Source organism: Aythya ferina (genome assembly GCF_964211825.1).
Source record: "Aythya ferina genome assembly, chromosome: 10".
NCBI lineage: Eukaryota > Metazoa > Chordata > Aves > Anseriformes > Anatidae > Aythya > Aythya ferina.
The window spans coordinates 1,438,208-1,453,733 of NC_140306.1; the positions used below are offsets into that span (position 1 = coordinate 1,438,208).

The 15,526-nt window shown below is 40.4% G+C and overlaps 1 long non-coding RNA gene across 1 annotated transcript in view; it reads right to left on the reverse strand.

Annotated features, from left to right (window-relative positions):
• The window catches only part of LOC311441948, a 44,942-nt gene that overhangs the window by 4,793 nt on the left and 24,623 nt on the right, over positions 1-15,526 (reverse strand). The window contains exons 5-8 of the long non-coding RNA XR_014696343.1: positions 10,275-10,427; positions 5,279-5,369; positions 4,991-5,172; positions 4,323-4,410 (exon numbers count right to left, since the gene is read on the reverse strand). This is a non-coding gene — a long non-coding RNA (uncharacterized lncRNA). The remainder of the gene's footprint in view (positions 1-4,322; positions 4,411-4,990; positions 5,173-5,278; positions 5,370-10,274; positions 10,428-15,526) is intronic.

The window sequence follows — 15,526 nt, forward strand, 5'->3', positions numbered from 1 at the left end:
TCTGGACCCAAAATTGTCGGCAGTTCTTTGAATGCTAATTTAGGCTTTTAAAATATCCAAGTACATAAAAAAGTATAGCTTAGATTTGAAAAGCAACCAGAATTAGCTTTAATATATGTGCTCTCTCTGTTCTAGGCCTCCCACAGGTCCTCCGTCTGGTCAATGCTCCATCACTGGAGGAGTAACTCATTTTCAGCAGAGCTGAGGCTCACATTCACCTGTGTGCTCCTGCACAGTTTTTGGTTTGAAGTGTGGTGGCCTTGATCCAGAAGTTGCCCAGGTGTTAACAGTCTCCTTGGGGTGCAGTACCAGGCTTTAGGAGAAGCTTGGCAAATTTTTCCTTGCCACATCACAAAGAAAGCTTTTTTGAGTTTTTACAGAGTAACTAATATAGCCAAAGTCTTCAGTGACATATTCGCGGTGTTGGAGTTACCAAATGGAAAACCCAATGACCAGCAGGCTGAAGCAATGCAGACAGTGTGATCAGTACGTGTGTCTGCCAGCTCCAACAAGCTGTGCTGTGCTGGGTTGGCAGCACTCTGCTGCAGTGGGAGGACATCGGGAGAGCTGCAGTTCAGTGTCAGATCAAAGCAGCACCAGAATTCCTACAGCACCATATAAACCATTTAATATTGATTAATTTGCCATAACTTGCTTTAGGAAAAGAATAAGAATATACACAAGGAGTGTCCTTTGAGAGCAGTCACTAATACCTATGCTACCTGGAAGCTTAGGCAGGATGCAATTAGTCCAAACAGATGAAGGAAAGTCATATCAGATGTTGCCATTTGGACTGGATGCTTCTGATGCTGATGATGACATCTCAAACAGGCTCAGACATTGCTTTTCATCACTCAGATATAGAAAAGCAATCTTACTGCTGGAGACTAAGTAAATCCTGCAATTTGTCTTATGGCAGATATATATTTTTGCAGCCCATGTGTGGTACACAGAAGCTGACAAAGAACTTAGAAGCACACTCCAACATGTGGCTAAAATCTAGGCAGTGCCCTTCACTGCAAAGTGGTTTAAAATTCCATCAGATATATGATGGGCAAGGCCAGTTCTTTAGTGGTTACTGGTTCAAAACAGAAATTTGTGTTTCAGACTTCTGATTGCTTTTATTATGTACAGGTCTCATCCCCTAGAACTTTTATTTTATTAACAGTTATTTTAATGAAGATTCCCAAAAACTCATTTCAGGATTTTCATTTGATTCACTTCATCCACTGAAACAGTGCTAGCTCATGGTTTTAAAAAATTTATGAGCACCTCTTTGAGATTTGTACACGAGGCATAAGCTGTGCAGCTACCTAAGGATTGTTCAGTGTTAACACAATTTCTTACAAAAATTCATTACCTTATTACAGCAACTAACATTTCCATGAATTTTATTATACAGGATAGTAACCTGCATGGCAATTAACCAGCAATTAATTACTTTAAAATATATCCACTTGATCACTTGAGAATGGGCTGACTGCTTATTTTGGATTTTAAACAAAGTGCAAGGCTTTGAAGTAGCATGAGGCAACTTCAGCAAACCTTTGCAAACAGTTCCCGTGACATCAGGCCTGATTCCTCAGTACTGCACTAATGGGCTTGTGGCTCTTTCCTTTCCTCATGGGAAAGATCACCATTTCCAATTTTGCTTCAGCGATGCTAAGGAACAGCAGTCTTGGATAGCAGTCATCGTGTGCAGCATGCTATATAAATAAAATATAACCCTGCATCAATGGTTTTTCAATCTAAATTACAGAATTTATGTTTGTAGACAGACTTTCATAGGGAGGAATTAACCTCCTATATCTTATTTGGTATCAGTGGTTTTGCACATATTACTGTTTATGAATGAAATAGTGTTGACTTTAACATTAAGATAAATTTTAGCAGCCCATTTGAAAGCTCTGATAAGCATGCATGATATACATAAAACAAATAGGTCATATATTTTACCATTACAGCTCTTCTCTCCCTACTTATTTTGTATTTAATTTTCTCCAGTGAATCAAATGAGGCTGTAACCTTCAAAGTCTGGAAGTAAGCAAATGTCCTTTTTATCAAGTAAAAAACAAGCTCTTAGATGAACTATTCTCTGTGGAATAGTTCCTCCATGGGCAAATAAAACCAGAAGGAAAGGCATGTTATTGAATCATTTTCATGGATATAATATTCCTCCTTTTATATTTTCTATCTTAAACCAGTTTGAAGTAGCTAGAAATATATTGTGGATTTTTAAAATGATGAGTTAGATACTGACATTTCTATTTAGATTCTGACATTTATATCTACTCTATTAACTCTAAGCATTTAAACTTCTATTCCCTCACCTTATATCCTTTTGTTAAATAACATAAAGAAGATCTAGGGTTTCAGAGAAAATATTTGGAGGCAACATAAAAATGGGAAAGCCAATCTACCATTGTGCATATTGCCTTCTAACACCTAGTTTTCCCTTGGTATGATCAAAACACCATAACAGCAGTAGCATTTTCCAAACCACAAAGAGAACTCATTAGTATATCATATTTGGAGTAACAAGTTGTACAGACTTAAAAAATGCCTACACTTATATTGGAAACTAGAAATTACTATTGAAACCCAGGAAAAACTTGTTGGAAGTAGTTTTACCTATGAAAAATTATGGTTAAATTATAAAAGATACTTTTACTTTACTATTTATAAATGTAGATATATGTCTCTTTTTTCGTGCTTAATATAAGGCCTATCTAAAACTTGGCCATCAATTTAAAATGTTTTGCTGTCTTTCTGTGGGACATTGTAGGCAACGCAGACACCTTCTGTCCGCATGTGAGCTGTGAAATAGCTTTGTACAGGCTCTTTTCCATCTGGTTTGAACAAAAAAGGTTTCAACAAATCTGCTCTTCAGGGTTAAGAGCATGGTCACTGCAGCACCTCTAATACCCTTCAAAATACATGCCCCTGTTTTATTCCTGTTTCCCAGGAAAGCCAGGCCTTCTTTTGACAGCGGCTACTGCATATTCTCTTGGTGTCCTCAGACTGCGTGCCTCATTGAAGTCAAGGGGAGCTTTGAGCCATGAAGACCAGGCTTATAAAGTTTACATCAGCCAACAAAAAAACAATGATGATGGCAGTACTTGCCACATTTTCAGATCTGTCTGAAGGGGAATTTGAATTTTCCAAGTGTTTTTTTTTTTTTTTTGTCTGTTTGTTTGTATTTGCTGGTTTTTTTTGTTTGTTTCTTTTAAGACTAATTTCAGTTAGTGATTGATAGCAGAACTTCTGCTGCTCTCTTATGGCCATTTCTCCACCTCTTCTCTCTTCGTGTCTCATGCCTCAGTCTCCTGAGCACCCCATGAGCACTTTGAAGAATCCATCACTCTCGGTTGTGCAAATCTCACCTTTTTTGGGAATTCCCACCGATGTGAATAATAGCATGTGTGCCACTGTGCAATAGCACCACCACATAGGGTTGTAACTACAAAAAAAAATTAAGTGACTATTTTGCCTTTGAATTCAGTTATATAACATTGGTAGCAAGAACAACGGCCAACCAGAGCAAAGAGAATACAGAAATCAAAGGTGTGCTTCTTGCAAACAAAGAGAAAGAAAAATAAAACTAAGCATTTCTCTGTCCCTCCTTCTGTCCCCTCCAAAGCAGCAGTGTCCATTGCAGCTGTGACGTAGAGTCCTGTGAAGGCAGAAGGATCTCCTTGCCCTCTGCAGCCCACGCGGGTGCTGGCTCTGCCGGGCAGGCAGGGGCGAGCACTAAATTCTCTCTTCAGGCCACTTGGCAGAACTAATCTCTTTTAATCTGCTCTCTTTATGGCATCTCTTTGGCCTGACAAAACTCCAATTTATTAACTGTCAAGAAAGACCACAAGGCCTTCTTCAGCACTTCACTTTCTTCAGCGGTGTTGAGTAGTAAGGGAATGAATTGTAAAGGGAGCACTTTGCTCCCGTAATCCTCATAGGGTTGGGTAGCATTTTGTCAGTGCTTAGCATTACTCTGAGGCAATGAGAAATTGACATCTATTTGACAAATTAAGAAGAAAGTAGGACCCTTTGTTTCCTTCAAGCAATGTTTATCTTCCTATAAGGAAAAGAGAGAATGGCACGGAAAAGAGGAGCTTGAAGTAAATAATTTTGATACTGAAATCAACAGGTGCTTGTCTGCCCATACCAGCAAGCCCCAGGTCAGACCTAGGGATAGCTCTGTGTTGTCTCTTTTTCTATAAAACTTACCAGAATTATTCCTACAAGAGCTAGGCTTAGCACCCTCCCATATTTTTCAGGGGGAAAAGAAAGAGACATCATCTCAGGGCTGTGTGACAGCTTACCTGATTAGTCCCAGGGCTCTGACTTTATTGATTCCCTCCCCAACGTGATCTCTGCGAAGAAGAGTCTGCATTCTCTGAAGCAGCTAGACTGAGAGATCGAACAGAAGAGGGACTCAAGACTCATAGGATAAAAATAATTACCTTGCATTCTAAAAATATATATCATATTTAAACAAATCTGGCAAGAATAAGTGAAACTAATTAGCTATGGAAAAAATATTATTTATATAAGATTAGTTCTTAAAGGTCTTCAATAAGATATACATTGACATAATATTGTGAAGGGCAATATTAACTGCTTTGGCACAAACAGATAAGGAAAATAAAGGCAACTATCCTGACTTTACAGATCAAAGCCTAAGGTGCAGCTAGACCCAGTGATTCCTTCAAGGTCACAAAGACAGCCTGCAGCAGGAGCACAAAGGGAGCACCAATATTTTGCGTTCCGATTTGGTGCTTTAACCATGAGCTTATCCTTTCTTTCCTAGTTACCCAAACCAATTCTGCCAGTTATCACAGGACAGACTTTGGAATTTAAATGCAGCTACATACATGTTAGCCATCTCACCCCGAAGGACAGAATGGTATCAGCCTGAATAAAGGTATTCACATGCGTTCAAGTATTTGCAGAACTGTTCCCTGAATGAGAAATATTTTAAAACACATACCCTGCAAGGGGAAAATATTTGGACCACTCTTGTCTGCTCTGTGTATATGTTGCATCCATAAATCGTAAACACAAGGTAAAATTACTGCAAAGCCTCGATGGAGCTTGGAGCCGAAAACGATCTGTTTTGGTCTGCTGGTTTGGAAATGGTTTTCTTGATGAAACTCATGAGTCCACTGGAGACTGAGACACAGATGGATGAGCTGAGCATATGATAAACCTGCTGCAAGAGTTTGTAGTTAATTGTCCATCATCTTTTTTGTCTCACCATAAAAAATTTCACGCCCACCTTGCACAGTAAAGGTAACCTGAGTGTCATAAACCATTTGTCTCCTGTGCTTTCTTTTCTACATTATCCGATCGGTCTTGCTGTTAGAATGCTGTTGAGACAAGACAAATTTGCTGAGCCTTTTTACAGATGAAGCACACTGCATCCTTTATCAAATGATCTCCATTCTCTAATGAGAAGAAACACCTTCCAGAGTCATTTGCATACTAATATCTTTATTTCTAAAACAATAAGCAGGCTGTAACTCACAGAGATGTTAGTCAGAATAGAGTGATTTCATTTGCATGAGCAAAGCATGAAGAGCTCACAAAAAAAAAAAAAAAAAAAAAAAAGTAGTAAAAATAAACATGTCCCTTGCCAGGGAAAGGGAGGGTGCTTTGTTCTCCACAAAAATAGGGCCCAAGGCAATGTGGTACAGAGCAGGGATCCCACTGAGTGGGAAGCCACAGATGCTGCCTCCAGCAGAAAATGGGGTGCAAGGCTGTCTTTAAGCTGCAGAACAAGAGGCCTTGAAAATGGGATCTGATACCACGGATACCATCAGTACTCCTAAACTGCATTTACCACTGGCTACATTTCTTTTTTTTTATTACCACCTAGGGACAAAATATTGCAGAAACAGGTCATTTCAGGGCAGCGCAGTTGTCCTACTGTAAGCAATAAGAAAGACAAAAGAATATCTAACCACCACACTTCTAAATCTGCTTTCAAAAACTTACTTTTTCACTCAGATGCTACTATGCAGAAAGGCTGCACTTTCCTGCAACATGCAGGGGCCAGGTCCCCTCCTGCTTCCCAACATCACAGTGCACCTGGCCAAGGCCTGGTGGGCATCCATCCCTAAACAAAAGGAAAAGAAAAAACTTCTTCCTTGCAGTGAGCCACTCCAAGGAAAGCTGAACCCTTTCCTGGATCCGAGTGACATTTCCCAACTGACCATCTGGAAACAGCCAAAAGATTTGGTGATGTCAAAGCTCCCCCAGAAAACAGCTTTTCTTCAGCAATCAGATACTTTAAGGGAGAATGAGCAAAGTAAGTCTAATGGGTAGTTAAAGGAATTAGCCTGATTTTCCCGGGTGTGCTTTAGAGTTCACAGCCCTGATTTGCAGGTTTTAAATCTTTGGCAAATAGATTTTCCCTGCTCCTCTCACAGCACCGATACATTTAGCCTCTCCAACATCAGGCAAAAGAGCACAGAGCTTATTGCTCTTGGAAAGCTTCTGGAAACCAGAAGGGCTCTGCTGAGCGCCGTGTTTTAGAGCGTGCTGAATATAAGCAGAAATGGCTGGTGGAAGAGGAATGAACTCCTCGAACAGTCCCCATACAGCCTTGCCCAAGGCACCAGCAGCAACACTTGTAATTGGACTGGGGCCTATATTATTGATCCAGCATTGTGCCTATTTTAAGCACTTGAGAATAACTAAAAATAGTCATCTGTTGAAATAAGGTCCAGGCTTGAAATAATCTTGTAAGCATTAAGAAGCAATCTCTTACAGAGTTCTGTGAAACTGAATTACAGATCCAAAAATGAGAGGAGCCATTGCATGTTATGTATGTTTTCTTCTGACTGTGTTAAAACAAACATTAAATGGAAGGTTTTTTGGTTTTTGTTTTTTCCTCATATCTTTCAAAAGGCTGCCACCATATGGGGGATTGGTTTTAATACAAGGATCATTTGGTTTGTTTTTTTTTTCTTCAAATGAATCTCACTATGGCTTTATCTTTATGTCTGAAAGGGGACAGCACAGCATATCAGTGAAGGAGCTGTGGTACTACACAAGGAATAATAACACAAATTGTTCTGAGCTATGAAGGACTTAGGGCTATAATTCTTTTTTTTAAATCTATATTTACTGCAAAAATGTGTATTTTTTCATTTGAGTTCTAATGAATTCTGGTATTTTAAACAGTATGATTTGACTTCTGCTTCTCTTTGGCTAAAACTACCAACTTTCCTTCTCCATACTTTCAAGGATTTATGTCACTGAATTACTTTCTCATCTTGCCACCCTAAAAACTTAAACATACATAATGTTCATCAACATCATCTTTTCACAGTGAAGATTTGTTTTTCTCACTCAGCTTTTTAACATGGATGTTCCAATTAGCAGGAATTATTTTATGATTATCCATAGGGAAGGCAGTCCATGGTATCAGGAAGAGCAGCCTAGTCCCAGGCTCAATGCATTGCTGCAAGAGAATGCACGCCTGCATGTTATCCCTGCCCTTTGGGTAAAAATGCAAACCTAAATAAGACTTTATCATTTATTTCTATTGGAATTAACTACTCAGCTACAGAAAACGAGAAGGTGAGCTACATCAGTGAGAGATGTGAAGTGAGGGAAGCGTGAAGCCTTTCCTTGCATCAGCATTTCTCCACAAAACCCTATTATACGCTGGAGCAGCTCCAGTGATAATCATGTGGTCACATCAAATTACATCAGCTGAGGAGCTAACCCTAAAATTGTACATGAATTTGATAAATAAAGGTAACTCTTCATATCTCTGTGTAACCAATCAAGCCAGAGGCTTATCCTATCAAGTGACAAATGTTATCTGAAGAGCAAGTCCCAGTCTAATCTCAGTGTTTGTTCAACAAAATACTGCAGCACCTGCACACGCAGGTTAAACAAAGAACTTCCAAGCAATACCGCTCTTCAGGTTCACTCCTCTTGCAGTCACACCTTCAAAGGACTAATAGAGACAGACAAGGCGCTGTGTGAGGACTGTCAGAGTGATGTCCTGGCTCTCCAGCTCACCCAGCACTGCACACATTCCTTCTGCCCCAGACGGGCCGTCTCCGGACAGTAACTCCGCACTGACCTGCTAAAAAACCTATGAGCATTTGTTTTACCATTTGCATGGCTCAAAGACAGCAACCCCTGCATTTCCATGACTCTGAAATGAACACAGACATGATGTGAAACCAAAGCTTTCTGCCACACAGAGCTGGCTCAGCAGCCGGGTGTGCTGTGGGGAGAGAGGTGGGCAGCGCGCACCCAGGCCTGCTCTGCCGTGGGCAGCGATGGCCTTCAGCTGGTGCTGGGGCCTCCTGACCACCTGGCGGTCCACCCCTGCCAGCTGAGGTCAAGGCAAGTCAATGATCTAGAGACTGGGTGTTGTGCCTAGTATGAAGCTAGAGAGCTCAAAAGTGTGCCCAAGTGGTCCTGGAACTGCAGGAACTACATTTAGAGCAAGGCCAAGCACTGGGACTCAGCACGCCCCACAGCTTGCCAGCAGGAACGAGATGTGCTCTTCCAAGCGGGAAGTGGAAGTACGCAACTTGTCCTCTGTCCAGATAACTGCAGAGCATTCCTGAAGCCCCAAATCAGGGATGTCCACCTGAAACAGTTCAGTACCAGGCTTGTTTGCCCTTCAGAGCATACATATGTATGTCTGTGCAGAACAAATACCAGTGTCTGTGCATCTCCACTGTTTGCAGAGCATTGCTTCGAAACAGGAATTGCCAGACTGCATCAAGCCAAAAGCCCAGATAATCCAGTTACTGGCAGTGTCTTGACACTAATAGGTTTTCAAAGCAAAAACCCATACAGTTTTTTTGATACAGATACTACCTAAAGTACAGAGGAATTTATGAGGAAACAGAGCTTTTGTTAAAAAAAAAAAAAAAAAAATCATTTTTTTTTTACTGTTGTCCCAAAAGAGTAACAACAATTTTCAGATGGTTAGGAAGATGTAATTTGCACCATGAACATGGGGAACTAGAGGGATTGGCTTCATAGCTGAGAAAAAAAAGTAGGTTTACATCTTCCCTGGATCAGTCACAGAGCTACCCAAGATACAGAAAAAGCATAGGATCAGAAGAATAAAAATGAAAGGTGAATGTCAGATCCCATAAATACATGAATGGAAAAGTATTTTTGTGGCTCTTTTGTTTGCTCAGAATGCTGTTGGAAATAAGATATTTTTAATCTTACTAGAAATTTCTCCAACTTAAATATTTTAAATACATATAGAACCAGATGTTTACTTGACATATATAAGCAAGTACATTCTGTATACTTCAATGGATCTATATTGATCCAAACTGCTGTGAATCTGGCCTATGGATTTTATGTTAGTCTTCCTCTGGCCCAGGGATACTTTAAATTCCTAACAAGCCTTTTAGAAGAACTTGACTTTTATACCCTCCAGTGCCTCCATATGTAAGGAAATTGATATTTCTACCCTTTCTTGTTAATAGTCAAGGAAAGCGACAGTGTTGGCATGAGGGTATTGTTTTTTAAACGTTTCATTCAATAAAACTAGAGTTCTTGAACAGAAACTCCTACAATGGCAATCATAATATGAATAGCCAGATTTAGTCCCCAGGGTGGCAAGCAGCCCCAGTACTGGATTTACAGCTGGGGCTGACAAAACACAATTTGGAGCATGGAGTCAATCTTTGCACAGTCAGGTGATATGTTTGCACAGAGAGCAGAACTAGTATAGCCAAAGAGGAAAAAAAGAGATACCAATTTCAGAATAAAATAACATTTTTGTAGGTAATGACAATTAATTTCTTATTACAGATATGGGATGTAATTAAAATTAAAACCAAATTTTCACAAAAGTTTGGCCAGGTATTCAGACTTCCTCTCCTCCACTTCCTGCTACAAAATGTGTGGATCACATTTTACGTACCATTTGTAAAGATCTTTACAGTTCTGTGATTCATTTTGACTGCCAACCTTTAATAACTGGGGTCTGATACTGCAACAGAGCAAGCAATAGCTTTAACCCCACATGAGTTGCAGGTGCTGAGAACCTCCCAGATTTAGCCCAGAAAGGGTTGTTTGTTGTCCCAGCTCCACACAGAGGCCTGCTACACCTTGGGCATTTTCTGCCTTCCTGAAGCTGTCACATAAATCCATATGGTGCTGTTCACAAAGGGAGAGCTGCCCTTTGGCACACAGAGGCAACCTAGTGCCCTCCAGAAATCATTGTGAGAAGGAAAGGGAACTAAAACAGGAATTACTTAACCACCAAAACTCACCTGAATGTACACAGCTCCATCCTGAAAGCCCAGCAGCTTGCAGATAGAACCATGCAATTCTTTTGGCTGCAAAATACTGTGGCACTTGTTACATCATACACATGAATGAGGATTTTACCTGGTCATAGACCATTCCTCTTGACTCCAAGAAAGCTGGAAAAAATAAAGGGTGGGAAGAAAGTCATTACAACTAAAATTTTTATCATTAGCAATAACAGGTTTAAAAAATGCACTGAGCAATTGCTTGTCATGTTCCTCTTGCACAGCCTCAGGAACAGGCAAAACATTCTGTACGTTGTTGATTGCTGTGAAATGACTAGAGCTTAAATGAGGTTTCATCTTTAGTAAGTGTTTATTTCACTCCCCATAAAGTAAAATGCACCACAGTTTAGAAATAATGTATTCACAGTCCTGAATATTATAGTGAACTCGTTATTTTTATTGCTTATCATGTAAAGAATACTTCATATTTAGGTAACAGTGTTGTTACAAAATAAATAACCAGGTAGGATACTGCATAAAACTCCTAGGTGCAAAATACACATACAATTACATGTCTAAACAACATAGGAATGCACTGTAACTGCTCACAGAAGTTTTATAACTGTGAGAATAATTCCTTATTTGCATGTGCAATTACTCCAATTGCATAAGCAACTACATCAATTGTCCAATTATATCAACTGTTTTTCAATGAGCTAAAAGAAGAAAAAAATACACATTTCTCTTTGCTGTAATAAAAATGTAATTTGCATACACTGAAAAAAAAAAAAATTGTTTTCTGGGATATGCAATTAGACTATCTTGGGGTATTCCTCCTTTCTGTTCCTGAATGAGAGTTTCTGTGGTATAAAAAATGCTTGGGACTCTTTTACAGCTTGGGACTTAGCAGTAATATTTTCTATGGGCCACAGCAATTACTGTACAGTACTCCATTGTCATCAGAGAAATTATTTTATGTTTACAATTAAGACAATGTAGTCTTGAGGCACCAGCTTTTTAAATAGTTTTCTTTTTTCTGTATAAGCACTTGGATCATTAGAAATCACATCTAGTTCACTTCTCAAAAATCTAAATTATGCAAAAAACAAAAAATTCTAAATTCCAATCTAGAATTATATTCCCAGAATTGCCTAACATCTGCTGTTTCTAACAGCTCAACAGGTGGGAGGAAATCCCTTAATCTACTCATCACCAATTTTAACTTGTGAAATGATAACATCCTAAAGTGCAGCAATAATCAGAAAAATCTAAAAATGGTACCCTGGATTATGCAAGCCTACGTAGTGTTCCAGGGTTTTTCAGATCTTGTTTCCTCAGTTTAGAAATTGAAAGGTTTGGTTTTGTGTTTCACAGCTGCCACACAAAAAAGGGTGCACTTTCCTTCTGCCACACAAGGAGAAGCAGCGGGCGGCCAGTGCAGGAGCAGCGCAGCACAGTGCATAGAGCACAAACCACTCCCTCCTCTCCCCATGCCCACAGCCCAGCTCTGCCTGGGGGCATGGGCACCAAGCATGACAGCCAGCACAATGAGATGGAGGTGGCCTCACAGAGGAGGCTGCTTTGCAAGCCCCAGGAACCTCACTGCTATGGAAATCAGACTGAAAAACACCTCAGATGAGGCAATCCAATTCAGAGAGCAAATGAGGCTTACAAATCCCAATATTCAGGACCAAAACCACAAACAGTTTATGCTGACCAGGCAGCATGCCATGCAGGCAGATGGAAGCCTGCGTGCTCATATGTAGCCGGGATGCCACACATATGCAACCCAATATGGACATCCGGCAAAGGGCTTCCACCAGGGAACGCCGAAATTCCTGTCCGGATCAAGCTCCCATGCCTACAGCAGCAGATAACTGACATTCTGTCTCTAGCCCTATATTAAATTTTAAATGTTAAAATGATTTTTGTCTGCTGTGATAGATGAATATTCAACCTGGAGGAACCAGACTCTGCTCTCGCTTGAGCTGAAGAGCAACAAAGCGAACCAACACCCACTCTACCTTTCCCTCCCTCAGAAGCAGATGGAGAAAAAATGCCGTATGAAGGGAGAGCTTGGTGTAGGTGTAATCTATATGTCAGCTAAATTCAATTCCCTGTTGGGTTACGTTGGCCTGCCAACAAAAGACACGTTCTCTCTGTCATTTAGATCCTTATTTGAGAAAGTAAAAGTGGTATTATAATGTTGATTAAAGATACTTCATGGGTTTTTGCACTTTGTAGAGGAACAATGTTAATTAAAATGGCACAAAAGTTTTGGATCTATTTTTGGTTCAGTAACTGATGCTTTCAAAAATTAGAAATGCTTATATAACTTTTACATAAAGTCCAAATTTAAACACACACAAATACATCTGTCATTGGAGAATACAATCTGAAAACATTCAATTCGTCTGAGTTCATTCTCAGCCTCTTTAGAAATGACTCAGTCCCTGCATTGGGAAGGTTTTCCCTTCTCTCTGCTGTTCCTGTTGGTCTGTCAGCTGGCACAGCCCAGCAGGGGATGTGCAGAGATGCTGGCTCCATGCTGGGGAAGCAGTGCCCAATGCCAGGCAGCACACAGTGCCTGGCTTTTTGGGGATCCCCCCTGCACACCTCGCTCCTCTCCCAGCATGCCGCATCACACAACACCCTCATTCCCTGCCACCCTCAATGTGGTGCCAGTTTTTGTATTTTTTTTTTTTTTATTTCAAATGCTTGGCTCATCTCTCAGGGAAAGTTTGCTGCAATTTCACTGTGGGCAACGTGGTGGCTCAGTGTGGCTGCGTATCAAACGTGCTTTTTGCAGAGAAAATCAGTCCAGGATATATTGACTTATCTGTGAACCAATTATTGCATGAAAACAAGAAAGGAAAAAAAATGTAAAATGGAGGGAAAAAAAGAGCTTGGAGATTTCTCAGGAGCAGAATTCTCCACTGAGTAAATGGCTTTGGGGAATTAAACCTGCAACTGCACATCAGCTTTACAGTCAGCCGTTTACCACACCGACAAGACAATTAGGATTATTGGATGTTTGCTCGGGAGCAGCTGGCAACAAGGGGCAGATGAACACAAGGTAAATCCATCAAAGTGCCAGCAGTCCGTAATTATAAGCACTTAGCACCTGAAATACCTAAGACCTCAACGCACAAACAGTTGTTTCCTTTGAGTTCAGAAGAAGTTTGCTTTTCCACAGGCTTCTTGAGGTGTCTAAACTCAGAAATCAGACGTCTAAGGAGCTAAGCAGGGCAATACGATAGCAGCAGCCCGGTCCCTTTGTGCAGACAGGATCCCACATTCTCATGTGACCCCGTGGAGTGGGTTGTCTGATGGCTTCTGGTCACACCAAGCCTGCACGGGGTCTGAAAATCAACTCAGATAATGGGTTTACTCCTTAAACATGCACAACGCTACCTCATAAACGGGAGAAAAGGAGGGAGAACTGTGCTCTTCACAATGTTGTGGGGTTATTTTCTTTGCCCAACCTTCCTCTCCCCTTTTCCTTAAGATCACCAGCTACTCTCATCTAAACTTCGAGTCTCACACCAAGCCTGTATTTGAGCCATTCAAACAGATCAGCTAATTATGTTTTAATTAGTTCCCCAGTGTCACAATGCTTCAAAGACAGGAGCTCTAGAAACCATTTAGAGCTGTGGGACAAGATTAAAGTTATTTTAATTTTAATTTTAAATTCACTTCATGTGTAGAAATATAGAAGGGGGATATTTAATTAAATAACAGGGGTTCTCTAGACTTTAAACCTCTTGCTTTGAGCAAATTGACTGGATAAAGTTATTACTGGAACCTCTTCAAACAGGCTGTTGGGGCTTTCCACTGTCCACAGAGCAGTTACAGGTTTGTACCTCAGTGGTTTCAAACAGTGTGACCCTTTGATATCCAAACACTCCAAAACCAAGTGCCAGTATTTTTTCCCCTTTACAAGTGCTAATCTTCAAGGCCCTGATTCAAGAGACACACTTAAAGATATGCTTAGAAATAGTCTTAACTATAAACGCATGCATCAGTTCCAGAGAAGACTATGAACTTAGACATGTGCCAAAATGACCTCCTCAGGAGCTGGTCCTTCTCCGCTTAGGAGAGGTGTAATCCTCCTACACACTAGAAATGCAACTGCACATGCATCCATTTTTTTCCAATGAAATTTGTATTATTCACCAAAACTTCAAAATAAATGAATGCACAAATCCCTCCAGCTTATTGAGCATATATCCAAAGACACCAGATAATAGAAGTATATATATCTATACATATAAAATACATTTACCTCATATTCTAGTACTATATTCAACCACAACAACAACAAAAATAATACACGTACATGCACCTAACACACATCTTCCTGATTGGAGATACAGAGAAGAAAAAAAAAAAAGGATTATATTCACAGCAATTGCAGCACAAACTATGCAATTCATTCAGCTGGTGTACGACAGACTGGGACATCTCATTGCCAACCTCTATTTTCTTCAATGAGACTGAAAAGGTCTTCAGTCTTATAAAAAATTCCTGCCTCAGAAATCAAAGGTGAAAAATTATTATTCCATGTAAAAGTAAAAAGGGTTAGAAAACCCATCCCCAAAATTTCCAAAGAAAGAAGGTCAGGCTGTGGGCTTGAATGGGATACGAGTACCCTATACAGCAGCTGTGCTCTTGTGAAGAGCACGTGATGATGGGTATAAAGACTAAGAAAATAAAAGAATGAATAACATTAGCTGTAGGAGCAACAAGAATAATCTGTTGGATGCCTGTGCTTTGCTCTGATGACTTAAGGAAGGCAATTTTTTAAACATTTCCCCAAAAGGCTATAATTGCACATGGCACCAAGCTGCAGGTGCAAAATCAGGGAAAAAGCCAGAGCTTTAATGGTGCACGTGGGCCTTTGGGCACAGGGAGATGTGCCAGCCCTCGTCTGGAGGGACCGAGGCCACTGAGACAACTGAAGGAAGGTGTCTGCGGATGGTTTGTGGAGGGAACAATTTTCGGAGAGGAGGGGGAGTTAAGGATGATGTGTTGGCTTGGACAAGGGAGATAAATAAAGGAAAAATTCACAATTGGATGCAGTTTAATGAATATCTGATTTTATAACAGCAAAATATTAGCAAGTATTATTCCTGCACCTAGAAATAACATGGGAAGTACCTGACATGTGGTACAACCAGCCTCAATTCGTGCAGTTGAGCTCTCTGCACCAAGCAGTCGGTGCTTTAGCTCCTGAACGAAAAGCCAATCCTTTCAGCTCAAGTGCCAGG